Source organism: Nomascus leucogenys, chromosome 5 (genome assembly GCF_006542625.1).
Source record: "Nomascus leucogenys isolate Asia chromosome 5, Asia_NLE_v1, whole genome shotgun sequence".
Taxonomy (NCBI): domain Eukaryota; kingdom Metazoa; phylum Chordata; class Mammalia; order Primates; family Hylobatidae; genus Nomascus; species Nomascus leucogenys.
In genome coordinates, this window is record NC_044385.1 from 25449183 (window position 1) to 25465947 (window position 16765).

Here is a 16765-nt window from a genome sequence, read left to right on the forward strand (position 1 = left end):
GACCACAATTTGAGAACCCCTGCTGTACACTGGCACACGGCAATATCTGGATTCTTTCTGATTATTGCAGTCCTGATGCCCTTCCATTCTCATTGCAGTGTTTCATGTCTTCCTCTGTTTCATTCATTCCATTTACAGCATCGTATTTCTTGCAGGTTGCCAGGTAACTGTGATCTATTGCTTGGGCAAGAAAAGGTAATATAAACCTCACCATTTTCCCATAACTTTTATTTGGTACAGTGGAGTGACCTAGCTCCAGGAAAACAACTTACTTCTTTGCTAAAAGTAAAATCCTTGGAGGGTGTTAAAACTACACAGTATCCTTTAGAAACTTAATGCAACCCTTGGTATTTACTGATGGACACCCAGACACATGTTAATAGGATTATAGATCAGCCTCATTTAAGATAAAGTTTGCTGGGGGAGATCAAAATTACTCCCTGTGGGACCTAAATTAGGTACAAAGCAATTAACTTCAAGCAACCAAAAAATTGGTTCTATAAAAATTCCATTTCAAATCAGCTCTTAACTACAAGCTCATTACCAGGTACCTTCACTACATAAGAGACAAACAAGTCTCTGGAGATGGAAAATGCAAACTAAATTTTGAGACACCTTATTGAATATGAAAATTGATGAAGTCTTAGATCTAATCTCTTACAAGGGTCAGCTATTTCTACAGACTTTCTTACTTTTCAAATCACTTCCACACCCAGAAAGACAAATCTTCTCATTCCTTAAAACAAATACGTTTATGTTTCAATTCCATTGATGGTTCAGTTGGTGCGATATTAAATACACTTGATTTCATTCCATTTCTTTTTGAGTGTGAGAATTTTAAACAACTTTTATTGAGAGCCAACACATCAGCTCAATAGACCTTTATTTTCACAAAGTGTGTTTCTTTGCTTGGCATATGGTAAGAACTTTATAAGTGTTTGTCAATTAAACATTAATAGATCATTAATTGTTGAATGAATAAATTAATGAAAGTTGTTGACTTAATATATGATTATGAAATTAATGTGTTTTAAAAATTAGAAAATACAGAAAAATACAAAGAAATAAAAAATCATCCGTAATCTCACAACCTGAAGCTAACTACTATTAATTTTTGAAACATTTTTCCCATCACATGTGCCTATGTGTGTATGTAGGTATATATAATTATTACCATATTTTATATAAAATGTCACATTTTGTGAAATTTACTTTTATAATGGAAATTTGTAGCAACATAGATGGAGCTGGAGGCCATTACTCTAAGAGACTTAACACAAGAACAGAAAACCAAATACTGCATGTTCTCACTTATAAGTGAAAGCTAAACATTCAGTGCACGTGAACATAAAGGAACACCAGACACTGGGAATGGGACCATTAGTTGGGAGAGGGAGGAAGGGGGTCATAGGCTGAAGAACCACCTGTGGGTACTATGCTTACTACCAGGGTAATGGGATTGTCAAGACCCCAAGCCTCACCATCGTGCTATTTATCCATGTAACAAACCTGCATGGATATCCTTTAATCTACAATAAAAATGGAAAAAATTTTTAAGTCACATTTTGTTAATTTACTTTTTTTCTTTTTTTTTTTTTTTGAGGCAGAGATTTGCTCTTGTTGCCCAGGCTGGAGTGCAATGGCACGATCTCAGGCCACTGCAAACTTGCCTCCTGGGTTCAAGCAATTCTCCTGCCTCAGCCTCCTGAGTAGCTGGGGTTACAGGTGCCCACCAACATGCCCAGCTAATTTTTGTATTTTTAGTAGGGATGGGGTTTCACCATGTTGGCCAGGCTGGTCTCAAACTCTTGACCTCAGGTGATCCACCCACCTCGGCCTCCCAAAGTGCTGGGATTACAGGCATGAGCCACCATGCCTAGCCTTGTTAGTTTACTTTGATAATGAAAATTTCCTGAAATCATTAGCAATTCACTGAAAACATCATTTTCATGGTCATTTAATATTCTAGTTTGTGAATATTCTCAATTTAATATTTCTACTATTACTGGATATTAGGGTATATCTAATATTATTTCTATGTGCCTAGATAAATATGTTTCTAGAAAAATATTTTATTTATGATTAGAATCTATTTCTTAGAATAAAATCATTGGATGAAAAGATAGAAATATTTTTAAAGCTCTTGATACCTATTGCCAAATTGTTTTTCAGAAAGGTTGTACCTGCCTACAAGATTATCAACAGTGTGTGAGAACATCCACTTTGTTGAACTCTTTCTCATGTATCACCTTTAGAGATGTTGTGCGGTGTTTTTAATTATCATTTAACCCTTTGCTAGTTAGATTAAACATGGCAAGTTTCACTAGCTATTAGTACTTCCTTTTTATGTGAAATGTCTGTTCACGTTCTTTGTCCATTTTTCAATAGTGTCTTAGAATATTTATTGTTCACTTGCATATGTTCTTTATACATTAAAGATATCAACCCGTCATATATCATCTCCCATTCTGTCAATTGACTTTTAACGTTGTTAATGATTTTTTAAATATATAAATAAATTTTGTTTTAAATGTTTTTCCTATAGCTTTTAAACCTAGAATGTATTTCCTCAGCCATAGACTAGATAATAAAACTCTATTTTTAAATAAAGATTTCTAAATTGGTTTACATGTTAAAATTAGCATTTTAATTTTTCTAAGAAAATATTTGGCATAAGAAGTAAAAACTTTGCTTTCCCAAAGAGACTAAATAAAACAAACAACACTTCTCCATTTATGATTAATATGTATTGTGTATATATGTATGTACTTTATATACAGATATAAATATGTGTGAATATGTGTACATATATACATACATATATTCATATAATTGTACATATATACACAATGTATGTATATATACACACATGTACATATATGTGTATATATTTATACACACACACATGCTTCTAGTACAACGTTATCCCTTTTCACTGAATTATTTATCAGCTTCTGCAATTGCATTACAGTTTTAATTATTACAGCTTTACAGTATGTTTTAATAACTAAAGCAAACACCCTCATTACTTCACTTTCTAAAGTATTCTTGGCTATGCTTATCTATTCATGTTTTCTCAGCTATTCTCAGACTGATTTAGTTGTTTTTCCTCAAAAATGTCAATAGAATTGTGTTAAAATATGTCTTAAATATTCACATTTCATATTGGGGTATACAATAAATCTATCCATTTGTTTAGAACTTCTTTTATATTTCTCAGTAAAGTTTCACAGCTTTTTTGTATACATCTTATCTATTTCAGGAAATATGTATCCCTTGTTGCCTTATATTTTTATCCTTATTGAGAATAGCATCTTTTCTCCTTGTAACCATTTAGTTGATTTTCAATGGCATACCAAAAAAAAAACCCTATTAATATTAATGTATTTACTTGGTATTCAGTGACTCCACTGAAGTTCTTTCTTAATTACATCTTTCTCCAATGATTTTCTTGCATTTTCTTTGCAAACATAGAAAAAAATGATATAATTAATACCATTATGCTCACCAGTAAACTTTAGCAAGTCTTAACTTTTTTCCATATTTGCCTCTAATGCTTTTTTTTAATAAAACCATAGATGAAACATTATTGACATATTTGAAAACTCTGCCTACCCCTCCCTAACAGTAGTCCCTTCTCCTTTTTTCTCAGAGATGTCTATGAGCCCAAAGTTACTTTCTGGGCTCATACCTCTCCCTTTTATGGGTTTATACTTATTACTTACATGTTAGTAAAAACTATCTGATTATTATGTTTTAAAATATTATGAAATTATATTATAGTGTAGATATTATTTCTCAATAAAATACTGTAATATTTATTCATGTTGATATAGTAGTTCTCTTTTAGTGATTTTCATAGTTGTATTGCATTTGATTGTGTGAATATGCAACAATGTGTTTATCCATTTTTCTTCTGATAGGCCTTTGCTATTGACAATGCTTCCATTCCCACATGTGTGGCCTTATGCAAATGTGCAAGAGTTTCTTTAAGACGTATGTGGGTATGCTCACCTTCCATATTATCAAATATTGCCAACTTGCTCTCTGTAGTCTTTGTACTAATACAAGCACCCTCCAGATAGCTATCTGAGCAAGCTCTCCTTCCACATCCGACCCTGCATGAGGCACAGTAAGACTTTATTTGCCAATCTGAAGGGTATGGAGTGATATTTTGTTTTAATATGCTTTTACAACAGGCTTTTTTGGTTAAGGGCCAGGTTTGTTCTTGGAGTTTCTTTGGGTTTGTTGTTGTGTGTTTTTCAACCAACCATTCAAGAATGTAAAAACACGTTCCTAGCTCTCTGGCTCTGCCAAAACAACTTGTGGGTTAGATTTGGCTTACAGGCCATAGTTTGCACACCCCTTTCTTTGTGAAAACCAGTGAAGTTGAGCATGTTTTCAGAGGATTATTGACCATTTTCCTCTTTTTAATTGAAACACAAATTTTGCCCATTTTTGGATTGGGTGATTTGTCTTTTCTTGTGGATTTGTGGGAGGTCTTTGTAAATTCTGAATATGAGTCTTTTCTCAGTTATATGTATTGCCAATATCTTTTCCATCCTTTGGCTTGGTTTTTCAATTACAGCACAGTCTTTACTAGAAGTCATTTCTTGGGGTTTCTAAGTAGAATTTTGGCCCTCTACAAATAATATGTCCTCTCCTTTTACATACACAGTCATTCCCCTTATTTTTATTTCAAGCCTTATTACACTGGCCACAATGTTCACAGCAACTTAAAATAGTGATAATTATCTATGGTTAGCATGTTTTATTTTTGATATTTTAAAATATATGTTGATCATGTGAGTTAATATGGTTGTTTCTGAGTAAGAACAGAATCAGGCTTTTTGTGCCTTCTATTACAGTAGTCCTCAATCCTTTCAAGCCATGGACTCTCTCTTTGTAGCAAAAGACATTTTTGCATTTTCTGCTATGCCAATGGGCATTTGCCATTATGTAAATAAAATCCCTGTGCTTTATACTGGATGGTTAGCTCAACTTCAAGCTCAGTGGTGAAGAGTCACCAGTAGAAAATGCAGTTTCTAAAGAAACACATTCTTGTAGGCCACGAGTGAAGGAGTGAATGCATTAACACGTGAAATGAATAACAAGAAGACTTCAAACAGAGAACAGAGCACAGGCATACCTGGGAGATATTGCAGGCTCAGCTCCAGGACACAGCAATAAACTGAATCACAGAGATTTGGTTTCCCAGTGCACTACCCACTATAGTGTAGTCTGTTAAGTGTGCAAAAGCATTATGTCTAAAAACAACTCACATTATTTAACTAAAAATACTTATTGCTGAACAACACTAACAATTATCTCAGCCTTCAGCCAGTCATAACCTCTTTGCTGGTGGAGAGTATTGCCTCAATGTTGATGGATACTGACAGATCAAAATGATATTTACTAAAAGTTGAGGTGGCTGTGGCAAATTATTAAAATAAAGCAACAGTGAAGTTTGGTACATTGATTGACTCTTCCTTTCAGGAAAAAACTTTCTGTAGCAGGTGATGCTGTTTGATAGCGTTTTACTTACAGGGGAACTTCATTCAAAATTGAAGTCAATCCTCTCACACCCTGCTGCTACTGCTTTAATAACCAAGTTAATTTAATATTCTAAATCTTTTATTGTCATTTTAACAATGTTCACAATGTCTTCTCTAGAAGTAGATTCCATCTCAGGAGACCACTTTCTTTTGCTCATCCATAAGAAGCAACTCCTCATGTGTTCAAGTTTGAGTTGAGATTGCAGCTATTCAATCTCCTCTTCAGGCTCTAGTTCTTCTAACTCTAGTTGTCTTGATATTTCTACCATACCTACAGTCACTTTTTCCATTAAAATCTTGGACTCCTTAAAGTCGTTCATGAGGATTGGAATCAAATTTTTCCAAACTCCTGTTAATCTATATATTTTTACCTCTTCCCATGAATCATGAATGTTCTTAATGGTATGTAGAATGGTGAATTCCTTCCAGAAGATTTTCAACTTATATTGCCAGAGCCATCAGAGAAATCACTGTCTATGGCAGCTATAGCCTTACAAAAATGTATTTCTTAAATAATAAGACTTGAAAGTCAAAATTACCCCTTAATCCATTGGATGCAGATAGATGTTGTGTTAGCAGGCATGAAAACATTAATCTCCTTGTATATTTCCCTCAGAACTCTTGCATGACTAGGTGCTTTGTTAGTGAACAGTAATATTTTGAAAGGAATCTTTTTTTGTTCTGAGCAGTAGGTCTCAACAATAGGCTTAAATATTCAGTAAGCCATGCTATAAATAGATATGCCATCATCCAGGCTTTGTTGTTCCACTTATAGAGCACAGGCAGAGTAGACATCCCATAATTCTTAGGGCCCTACAATTTTTGGAGTGGTAAGGGAGCATTGGTTTCAAATTAAAATCATCAGCTGCATTAGCCTCTAATAAGAGAGCCAACCTGTCCTTTGAAGTCAGGCATTGACTTCTCCTCTCTAGCTATGAAAGTCCTTGATGTCATCTTCTTCCAAAATAAGGCTGTTTTGTCTACACTGAAAATCTATTGTTTGGTGTAGCCACCTTCATCAATGATCTTAGCTGGATCTGAATAACTTGCTGCAGCTTCTCCATCAGCACTTGCTGCTTCACCTTGCACTTTTTTCGTTTTTTTTTTTTTTTTTTTTTTTTTTTTTTTTTTTTTTTTTTTTGAGATGGAATCTTGCTGTCTCCCAGGCTGGAGTGTGATGGCATGACACCTTGCACTTTTTGTTATGGAGATGGCTTCTTTCCTTAAACTTCAAGAACCAAATTCTGCTAGCTTCCAACTTCTCTTTTCCAACCTCCCTCACCTCTCTCATAGAATTAAAGAGAGTTAGGGCTCATAGAATTGAAGGGAGTTAGGACTTTGCTCTGGAATAGGCTTTGGCTTAAGGAAACGTAGTAGCTGGTTTGCACTATTCAGATTGCTCAAACTTTCTCCATATTAGCAATAAGGCTGTTTTGCTTTCTGATTTTCTTTGTGTGTTCACTGAAAACACTTTTCATTTCCTTCAAGAACTTTTCTTTGCATTCACAACTTGGCTAACTGGCAAGGGCCTACCTTTAGCACTGTCTCAGCTTTTGACATGCCTTTCTCACTAAGCTTAATCATTTGTAGCTTTTCATTTAAAGTGAGGGACATGCCACTCTTCCTTTCACGTCTTTCCTCTGCTTCCTTTTACTCTTCCTTTCACCTAGAGACCATTGTAACGTGAAAGATCACTGATTACAGATCACTATAACAACAGATATAATAATGAAAAACCTTGAAATATTGTGAGAATTACCAATATGTGACATGTAGACACAAAGTGAGCATATACTGTTGGAAAAATGGCACGAATAGATGTGCTTAACTCAGTATTGCTACTAGCCTTCAATCTGTAAAAAAAAAAAAAAAGCAATATCTACAAAGCACAATAAAGCAAAGCACAATTAATCAAAGCACAAACAAGGTACTACATTTAGAAGGAGGCTTATAGGGCTGAGGTTCATAAAACATGAAAGAATATTTTGTAAAATCAAATAAGTGATATACAATGATAAGTTATTATTTAAGTTAGCAGCAACCAGGATCACCACACTGTCAATATCTCCATGGGAAACTTCTAGCTGCAAGGTATTTTAAAGCTCTCTTGAACTTCTTCATGAGTACAACTGTGAGAAAAATTGGGATCAGGTTGTTTATTGTTTTGCATGTGGCAGGTTTTCCAAAACTACTTGAGTCTGAGAACCATGTTCTTCATCTTTATGTTTTTCATGTGAATTACATAAGAATGACCCGTGGTACTAGCTTGATAAATGTTTAGAAATTGAAATCATTGAAGTGGGAGAATTTCTAAAGAATCCTGGGCTCAAAAATGATTCACTCAGACAGGGAAATACAAAGGGAATCATGTTACTTCTTCAAACAGATAAGAGAGGCTCTACCAACAGATGCACTGTGCTATCTGTGTTTCCAGAATCTGTTGGTAAAGCCTGTTTTATTTGGGACCTAGAAAGAGTGAAGAAGGGGATAGTAGAACTCAAGTTGCAATTCCCAAAAACATACTTTGCAAATCACAAACTGAAGAAGCAGACACCACTACTTACTTTATGGGGGCAGGTGGGAAAAAGTGTCCTTGTTTTTGAAAGGTGGCTTCATTCCAGCTTTCTTACTTCTTGTAACTCTACTGTTGAATAAGAAATAATACAATGAATTATAATAGCTCTCTCTGGAGACTATCTTCAGCCTAAAAATATTGCTACATTCTAATGACAGTCCATTAGAGATCCATTCTGGAAAGACAAGACACGCATCCAGTGCTCCTGTTCCCGCTCCTGCTCCCACCCCCACCTCCACCCCCATCACCTCCTGAACACCTTTCTTGGCATCTACACAGAAACCTCGTCAGGATTTAACCACCTCATATACCTTTCCCCTGGACATTTTTTACCCCCTAAATGTTCCCAGAATGCTCTTTGAGTAGGCTTTCTCTGTCCTTTGTCTCTGCTTCTACCCTGATATTGATGAAAGGGACCACCTCGTAAGATGCATGTTGGCTGGAGAGCTCCAGCTCCCTGGGAACCTCATAATGAAGAGAGGATTTGACTCCATAATTTTATTACAACCGTTATTCACCTGAGGGCACAGAAGCCAGGGAGGTGTGCTGGGACCTCAGGAGCTGCTGACAAGTAGGCAATCATGTCATTAGTTTAACTTTCAAAAGCCTGAAGACACAAATATACTGCCTGTCTGGTGGCTCAGGCCATCAGTGTCATGGCAGGCCTGTTACAGATAAAAGAAACTCGTGACACCATGTCTGTCAAGCTGGAGAAAATGGATGCAGAGGGACAGCTACACCAGATAAGGAAGCATGCGGAGGGGGGCACACAGCAATTTTTCTCCAGGGGGAGACTTTCCTAAGAAATACCTCCATAAGAGGAGAGAATATTGGAAAAGTGTGACATACAAAGCACCTGAAATGATTCCCAAAATATGGGACAAGTGATAATGAAAAAAGAACAGAGTCACTATTCTCTGACCCTGGGCCATAAAGCCCTGTGATTTTCCAACTCTATCTGCTTTGGGAAACAGAAACTGGAGAGGCGTTAGATTATACTGCGACATTGACCTCTTTCAAATATTCAAAACAAAATCCCCGCTTTTTCTTTCAGAGAACAGGTTGGGTCAGAGCATCTGTATTTGTGTCCACCCTATTCTCTGTTAAGGTGACCCATTGTCATTAACTTTAGATGTTTTTCCTGGAGGAGGAGAGTGTGCAGGAATGAGAAGAAAACACCATTAGAATCATGTGGACCCACATTCATCCCTCACTTCACCCCTTCTGGGAAGGAACCCAGCAAGCTCAAAGATGTGGAAAAAGCTACCAGAAAAACCGTACCTGGGACAGAGGGTAGAGATTCCTATGGCAGGAATGAGACTACTTTTAATATTTCTTTCATCATCTCAGCTTTCAAATTTCTCCCTAGAGAACATTTGGGTAGTAAGATTCAGAGGTGCGTGTTAGGGTGTCAGGTGCACCCTGTGTCTCAGAGGTAGATGATACGGGCTCCCTTGTCTGGAGGTAAAGCAGGGCCAGGGTGGGCAGGTTCAGTTTCAAGGCTTTGGGAAAGCAGTGGCCTGGTGGTACTCTTCTGGCTCTTGGAAGCAGGAATGCAGATTTGATTCAGGCTGGGAGCAAACCCCTGTTTCATCTTTCAGAAATATCAGGAGTGTGGCAGCAGGTGACAGGGTGCTTCGCAGAACCAGCAGAGGGGTGTGCACCCCAGGGCACACCCCAGGGAGTCATAGTGTCCCGGTGTGGAGGCAGAAAGGTAGAAAGGGGTCATTGGAGAAGCTTAGAGTGATCTTGTGAGCTTTAGGCTTAAATCAGCTGACTGAGCAGGGTCTTCTCTTCCACTGTTCAGGATAAGGCTATGCCTGGGGTCAGAAAGAAAAAGCCTCCAGCTATTTTACACTGGCAGCTATGAGGATGGAAAAAATAGTAGTGGTGGTGTTTGTTTTTTCATTAACAGGTTAACCTGACCATTTTGGGAATGTCATTAAATATTTTTCTAAGATATAATTTTTACTGACTAATGCTTGTGCCATTACTTAAACCATTACCTTAAATTGTTTTCTAATATAAATAATTCTGGGATGAATACCTATGAATATATATTTTCTCCCATCACTGAAGTGAGATTGCTGAATCAAAGGATGGAAGGTTTTGAAGACTCTGGATACAGTTTTCTAAGTTTCTTTCTAGAAAATTGTGTTAACAAACGCTCCCACCAGCAAGGCAGAAGAAGACTGATAAATTTGTTCTTGTGACTTTCTCAGGATGTGGACTTTGGAGAAGTAACACCTGCTGATCCTGGACTTCTGAGAATGGGTGTTTATGGGATAAGATGGGAAGGTTATCCAGCCTCCTTTAGGGAGGTCATTACCTCCAAATAAAAAGAAAAATTGAGGTCACACTAGATGTACATACACATAGAAAGTACAATGAGGAAATGAACTTCAAGTAGGAAATCAAGCAGGAAATAAGCCAATGACGGACTAAACTCTCAAAGTAAGTTGTTCTGGGATCTCTGAGAGAAGGCATAGGGGGTGTGTATCCAGCACCTGATGCCAAGACAAGCTTTCCTCAGATGAAGACGGCACACAGCCTTTCCACTCCTTTTGGGTTGATTGTGTCCCTTTCTTCATTATTCTTTTCTTTATTTAACATTAATTGAGCACATGGTGTCAAGCACTGTAAAACAAAAGGGGGTGCAAAAGTGAGGAGTTCTCAGTTCAGTGTGTCTTTGAGTAAAGACGGGACTGGGAGTAGATCCCAGATGTGCTAACAACAGTTCCAGTATGATACCGTATCTCTGGAGATCAGAGCAATTATCCCAGCATAAATTCAGGAAAGACTTCTGAGATGAGGACACTTGAAAGCAGTGGAGGCCAAATCATCTTTGTTCACAAGGAGAAAAAGAGAGAGGGCATTCCAGAAAAGCACATGCTAAAGCATGGAGAAGTCAATGAGTCCCACATGTTTGGGATTGTGGCAGCATAGATCATGGTAAAGGTGGGGGCAAGGGGACAAAAAAGGTCAGAGGCACAGTGACAAGAAGTGAGGATGTAAAATGAGTCAGTTTCTATTGCAAAGTCTTTGTATTCCATTCAAAGGGCTTCAGCCTGTCCTACAGGAATGAGGAAGCCAGGGAATGTCTTAATAGATGCCATTTATATAAACCCATATTTCTGGTGTAACTGGTGGCAGAGGAAACGGGCTGGAAAAGATGAGAGCCTGGAATGGGAAATGACTAAAGTCATGACATAAAGACATCGACATGCATAGATTTTGTGGTTAAACACATTTTTTAAACAGAGGCAGAAAGAAGAAAGTGTGCGGCAGAAATGACCAGAGACCGCAGATGAGCTCATGGTGGACAATGATGAAGTTTGAAGCCAGGGTAGCTGTCATTGCAGAGAATGAAACATGGCCAAGAACTTCCTAAATATTAGACTAATGTCATTATTGTTTCCTTACCTATGACAGCTGATGAGCCAGTGTGATCTATGATCTTTCTGGGTATTTTATTAAGTTTTCATCACTGTGCTGCCTTTGCAATCCACTTGCCTCAGGGAACATTTGAGACTTGAATTTGAAAATGACATTCACAAAATTAGATATTCTTCGTGTGTGTGTGTGTGTGTGTGTGTGTCCTTTTTTTTCTTTTCCTAGCTCCAAACTGTCTTCAAACAAAGGGTTATAAAGAATGGGGTCTTTGAGTCCTTTAAGCTTTAGCTATGAGATAGCTAATTTTTGTTCCCCAAGCAAACATGTCAGAAATGACTCCCTGTTTCTTTATTATTTGCAAATATATGTTCTTTTATCCCACCCCGTTTCCCCTTGGGAAAGAAGAGCCTGCTTGGATGGGCCTTAGGCCCAGGCTCTCAGAAAGTTAAGAAGGCTTTGGAGGGTGTTCTGAGGGCAGATAAATGGACAAAATAATGCTGCAAGGAGACCGTGTTGGAGAAAATTCAGTTAGGCAAGAAGCACTGAGGAGTTCGACCCAGGAGGAAGCCCAGCGAGAGCTCTGGCGATGTGAAACCAGGAAGTGACCTTTAGTTAATCAAGTACCGAAGATGAGAGGGCAGAGGTTAAGACTCCGACAAAAAAAAGTGATAAAAATCATTCTGAAAAGGGAAATTCTAGTTCCTTGTTCTCTCTTCTTATCATATGATTTCTTGGGCTATTCCTCTGTATCACTGGAGGAACATGAAAAATTTAATTAATGACTTGAACATTTTCATGTAGGCAGTGGTTTAGTTTCCTGTAGATAAGACATCTGGTTAATTAAGTGAACTTTCTCCTTTTCATCCATGTTATGACATTTGTATATTATGTGGCCACATGGTATTTACTAGCTCATTTCCATCTCTATAATTTGCTTTGCTCCGTGTTATTTGATCTGGACCAGCAACTTTAAGACATCATGTCTACCTCATCAGCTATGTCTGCTCCCTACCAAAACCAGGTGTGGGCCTCTGACACCTTCTTATTGTTCATAGCTTGAGACTCTAGCTCCTCCCTCTAGCCAGCCTTATGCTTTCTTCCTGCTTTAAATTCCTGCGTTCAACCTTGCCCACAGTTGGGATTTTGCTGTAGGTCACACTAAGTCCACAACTCATGAAGTGCTGTTCAATGAGCAGAGTTTCCTGTGGTCTCCCAGATGACACTTGAGCATGTCTCACCATGCCGTGGATGATTTCCCAAATCCAAGCTGGGGACATTTCTAGAACCTCGTGACATAGGTAGGCCCCCTACTGCTAGCTCTTCCAAATTGTAAACATGTAAGTTATGCCGCAACCCACTTAGCAAATACCTAGTGGCCTCAGGGCTGGGCCCTTGAATGGATTACACTGCTGTTGGATGTTCCATAGGATAAAAAGAATCACAAGAGAAGAAGAAAAAGTCTGGAGACTTGGAGAATAAAATGCCGTAGAAACAAGAGTCTCTTCATCATCAGGAGCTCCATAGCTGAAATCTGCTTCCTCAACTCCCAACCCAATGTCCTGTCCTCAGCTGCCAATCCAGCAAGAACACATTTGCACAAATGTGACCTGGGCTCACTCCTTGGGTGGAACTTGCTAGAAATCTCAAGCAGTGACCAGTTTCTGAAAGCTTAAGAATACCCATTTTAACTTTACCTCAAAAAGGTTAAATGATAGAGTAACACGGACAGAAAACAGCCTCTAGGAAATGTGCAAGAAGTAAGGTCTCTTTTTGTTTTATTCAGATATGAGTTTTCATTTCACCAGCCCCTAGTGGATCTGATCCAATGACCTAGAGATTCATGAGGCTGAAATTACCCTGGTAAACAACATGATCTTTCTAGGATTCCAGGCATTCCTGGTACTAAAAAGCCTCCTAAGCTATTGACAATTTTTTTTTAATTGTGGGTAAAATACACACAACATACAACTCAACAATTTAACTATTTTTAAGTGTACAGTTCTGTGGCATTAAGTAATTTCACACTGTTGTGTGACCATCACTGTCATTCATTTCCAGAACTTTTCTATCTTCCCAAAGTGAAACTCAGTAATCTTTAAACTCTAATTCTCCATTTCCTTCTCACCTCTCAGCCCCTGCCCACCATCCTGCTTTCTGTCTCTATCAATTTGACTACTCTGGGTACCTCACAGAAATGGAATCATATAGAATTTGTCCTTTTGTGACTGGTTGATTTCACTGATACTTCTTAACTATTATAACATTTTCCTCAGTCAACTTGTTTTTATGTCACATAGATCCAGATATACTGTTGGTGTTACTGAGGGTCCAAACATCTCTTTTCAACAATGTAGTACATCAGTAAATCAGCAAGTATTTATTGAATTCCTACTAAATGTTTAGCCACAAAAAAATAAGAATTTTGAAGAATAGCCATTATCTCTCCCCTTAAGAAAATTCTAATTTTGTAGATGTGGAGGCAAAGTGAATGCACATAAAATAGTAGTAAACAGCATATATGCACATGTTTGCAGACAAACACACACCTATTCACATGTACATCTGACCTCATTACTTTTATGTGGTAATGATGATGATACAGAATTATCTCTGTATAGGCGATACAGAGATAATTCTAAAAAATCTTATCTATCTTGGGTAAGTCCAAGAGCATCTTGGGACACAATACTTAGCAAATTGGCTTTTAGGAATTCTTTACTTGGGTCAGTGGTTTGGGGGAAAGTTTTCACTTATTTTATAGGAGGCTAGTGGTCTCGCTATATTATCCAAGTTGGTCTTAAACTCCTGGCCTCAAGCAATCCTCCCACCTCAGCCTCCCAAAGCACCGGGATTACAGGCATGAACCACCATGCCTGGAAATTTTTCATTAAAAAAAATCTAAATAAATATTAACTATCCAGGGATTTTTTTGAAAGAAATGGGAAGCAGGAACTTAGCTCACACATCTCTCTCGATGTGCCTATTCACTTTAGATATTTCACTGAATCCTGCTAAAAAGCAGTCAGCTATTTGCCATCTGTACGGAACAGCTGCAATTTCCTTCCTATCCAAGCACAACATTTTATTATAGAGAAATTGGCATATTGTTTTTGCCATGTGCTTTTTGCATATTCCTCCCCATGGCTAGACTAATCAGGGAAGAAGTATCTTCGTGTCCTAGCTCCTAGCTAGGTCAGGTGAATACAAGTGACATCATGTGTATCCTCTTCACCAAGTTAGCATTAAGTTGCCTTGCCAAACCCTTGAAGCTTCTTATGTGAGACATCTGTGCCCAATGTTATTTATGAATAGGAGCAAAATGTATAAATATCCATGGGACTTCCTGTTAAATGTACCACACTGAATGCAAATATTTATCTCTGCTCCTTCTGAAATTTTATTAAAATGAGAGTAGAAAAAATAGAAGGATACAAATCAGCAAGGAGGAAGAGAACAAGAAAGGTGATCCCACCAAATAAGAAATGCCAACAAAATTTTGGAATCTGGAAATAGACGAATGACTGGTAATTATTTATCAGAGCCCAGAAAGAATATTGAGGAGGGAGGCACAAGAAATAAGTTAATGTGAATTTCAGAACCCTGTAAACGGTTAGAAATTTGGAGGCAGTAGGTACTCTGAAGTTAGAGGAAGTATGGGGCTTAAAATAGGAGGATTCGTTTAAAAATCTGTGTAAAGAAGAGTTAGATTTCCAATCCTCTTTCTATCTCTGACCACCGGTCAATTAACCTTTCTTCACCTGGGCAGGAGAGTGGACGCTCTTTTTCAGGGAAATTTAACCTGGAAGGCTCTACTTGAGCACCTGGTCACGGCAGAAGATAGTGGGGGAAATGCCAGGCTGGAAATAGGGACAATTAAGTGTCAAGTTAATTATGGTGAGCCATCTGGTTCCCAGAATACTCGCTGCCTATCTTATACTCCCCCAGAAAATGATCAGAAGATTGCTCCTCATAGAAAGAGACACATGGGCCCAGCATGCTTGCAGATACTGGTATGTGTGGTTCTCTCACAAAATGACTGTATCTATCTTGTCGCTCTATGATAAAGCCAGCTGAACCAAAAATTCCCAACTCCCACCCTATAACCATTCTTAGAGATCCTAAATCCATTTTTACTCTCTGTCTCTCCTTTTTCAGAATTTGTTTTATTGTACACAGAGTATTATGTTTATTTTAAGTAATCTGAAAATTATATAAAATCATGAAGAAGAAAAAATCAACTATATTTCCATCTTTTATAAACAATAATGGTTACATATATCATCTAGGTGATTTCTATATATGTATATATCATAAATATTTTCGATAGATCTCTATTTTGATACAATCTTCTATCACTTTTTTTGACTTAATAACGTATCATTAACATCTTTACTTGTCACTAAATATATTGCAGTAACATTATTCCTCATAGCTAAAGAGTATTTCTCAGGTGGGTATAACTATAATTTATCCCATTAGTCCCTTGATGTTAGACATTTGTATTGTGTCCATTCTTCAGTATCCTAAACAACACTGAAATAAACATAGATCTTTGCAAACATGACTATTTCTTTAAGATTATTAGAAGTAGAATTGCTGGCTCCAAGGGTACACTATTTTTCAAAGCTTCACTAAGTTTAGCTGAATTGTTCTCCTGAACATCTTTCTCAATTTATAGTTCTATCAGCAATGTATGAGAGTATCCTTTTCCCATCCTTGCCAATATTTGGAATCATCACTAAAAGAACACCCCCAAAAAACAGACAAACAAAAATCCTTAACAATATGATGCTAAATATGGCATCCCATTGTTTACATGTATATTTTATCACTATTTGAACATTTTGAAATGTTGCTAACTACTGATATTTTGAAAACTGGTTATCTATAGCATTTATTTATTTTTATTGGGACAGTTGTCCTTTTTTATTGATGTCTTCATGACTTTTAGCTATATAAGCATGGACCATTATTGTATCATATATAAGAAATATTTTCTCTGTGTGGTAATTTTTCTTTTTAACTTTGTTTCTGGTTCTAATCTTATTTTTAGTGACTCATTCTTGAATATAAAGAGAGAACCAAGAATCATCAGACATGTGGAGAAATGATGTAACATTAAAAGTAATATCAAAACAAAGAAACAAAAAAAGGAAGTAAGAAATTGAGAAATGCGATGGACTGAATGTTTCTCTCTCCCCAAATTCATATTTCAAAATCCTAACCCCTAATATGATGGTAT